This window comes from Pinus tabuliformis, chromosome 6 (genome assembly GCF_031772625.1).
Source record: "Pinus tabuliformis cultivar Carrire ecotype Pingquan chromosome 6, CPIR1, whole genome shotgun sequence".
In the NCBI taxonomy this organism is placed as follows: domain Eukaryota; kingdom Viridiplantae; phylum Streptophyta; class Pinopsida; order Pinales; family Pinaceae; genus Pinus; species Pinus tabuliformis.
Window position 1 is genome coordinate 1,238,968,485 of NC_142292.1, and position 2,516 is coordinate 1,238,971,000.

Here is a 2,516-nt window from a genome sequence, read left to right on the forward strand (position 1 = left end):
GGTCCTTTGGATGACTTCGAAACATCCAGACACTTAGAATTGTGTGGAAGTACCTAGTCGATGGTATTGTCGTCAACTATTAGTACCTTGGTAAAACTAAAAGACTAATGAAAAATAGAGGGCTAAATTGAATCCCAATAATTAAAGTGCAAATAAACCAAAGCTAGGCACTATGCCCTAAGGCACCCACTTTCCAAATAATATTTGCAATTATCCCCCCAACGTAACATATTCAAATTTCCAAACTTCTTGCTTGAGTCTCGTGCCCTGAAAACCTAATCATATATAGAAACAACCACAACTACTAAATTATTCACATTGTAGCTAAATGCATAAACCCGTAGTGTCTTAATGTATTACCACATAAGCATTCAATATGGAGAATCAATAGAGAAGTAGATGTGGGAAGGGATGAGCATTGTCATTTGAGCTCTAATTCCCAATCGAGTACTGAGTAATATTTAAAGTTGAGCTATGTGATTAATAAATGTTGAATGGCTTATAATTCAAAGATTTGGATGTCTCCCCATTTTGTATGTATTGACCTAAGGTTAAAGAGGAGGCTCTTTTGGCCTAGTAATTCATTTCTTGGTTGAATTCCCCGTTTTCCACATGGTAGGTGTACTTTGTACAGATTTTTAGCTTCTTCTCTTGTCTTGGATAAGACCAAAGATAGCTTAGAATTCAATTGGATGGAGTCGCCAATTGTAGTTTTGATAGTATTCAAAGAGTCTCTCAACATAATTAATGACCCACACTTGCTTCCTTGGCTAATTGATTTAGGTTCAGAGTGCATAATATTTTGTTAGGTTGTTTGAAGTTATGCCAAGACCTTAGGTGAATGTGGCTACTATTGTTTCTTTGGGATTATAGAGCATACCCTGTACACTTGTTTCCCCTCTTCTTTACACGAGTTATAATATAAATATACTTTGGATATTATACATTAGAGTTAATGATCTCTCCATGTATTTTTATTCCCTATATAAGCCCCATGTTAATCCAAAAACCCCTTATTAAGCCCTAGATATTGAGTGATTATTTTTCTATTGTTATATTGTTATGTAGGCTAGAAATCCCCATGATTGCATTTATTATAATTGTACCATTTGTCTCTTATATATATATACTAGGGAAACCTAGTATTATGAACATCAAACATTGTCTATGTAGGCTAGAAATCCCCATGATTGCATTTATTATAATTGTACCATTTGTCTCTTATATATATATACTAGGGAAACCTAGTATTATGAACATCAAACATTGTCTTGTACATTGTATTGATTGTAAAAGGAGGTTTCTCCCTCAAAGAGGACTATAATATCGGTTTATTACCATTTTTAACGCACAAGGATCATAACATTTTGTATCAGAGCTCATGATCTTCGAGTTTCGCTGCTTCAAACATATCAATATGACATTTTATATATAACTAACTTTTTGGAGAGGTTTTAGATGGTGAAACTTGGAGAATTGTGAGAATACATCTCAGGAAATATCGGGTTCAAATTGTAGACCTTGGTTCATTATATTTTCGGATATATGCTCCAAGGAAGTTAGGGATTCTGTATGCTTCTGAAATCAGTCTCAAATAGGTTACTTCACCATTTTTTCTATTTTTTGTGAGGTTTCAAATTGTGAAACTTGGACCACACTAAGATGAGATCGTGAAACTTGGACCATAACTTTCAATGGGCACATCGAATTGAGTTCACGCATTTGGAATTGCAAAAATAAAGAATACACAAGAAGATAGAAGCAATAGAAAATAAGATGAATGAAAATACGGAAGAAATATAAAAATCCATGATTTGCATGGAAAATTTTCTCTTCAAGAGACTTCCTAAAAGGGATGTGGAAATCCAAGAAATCATGAACACAATGAGAAAAATGTTGAGAATCAATCTCATATGAGGAGTATGCTATCACAATTGGAGATCACAAGTTTTGAATCACAAAACTATAATCATGATTTTTCAATCCAAGATCCACGCCATCAGGGTTTCTATTTGGCACAAAGAAACTACTACATTTTGAAGACTGATACGAGGAAATTTGATGGTAATGATCCTGTCACATGGATATTTCAAATGGAGTAATACTTTTATCTACACCACGTGGCATCCTTACAAAGGGTAAATATTGCATCCATGTTTTCAGAACAAGAGCAACATGTATGGTATTAATGGTTTTGTGAAAGAAACAAATATTTTGCTATATCTTGGTCCATTTTTACAGAGTCGATAGAACATTGTGAGGATAGTAAGAACAACACATTCTTTAGTTAATTGATAAATATTTGACAAAAAGGTACAGTTACAAAGAACATTCAACAATTCCAAAAGTCGAGTCTGAATGTGAAGAATATTTTAAAGGATAACTTGTTAGACATATTTATGGGAACTTTAAAGAAAAACATCCAACATGAGGTGTGCCTCTTAAAGTACCTAGTACCTTGGGAAAACTAAAAGACTAATGAAAAATAGAGGGATAAATTGAATCCCAATAATTTA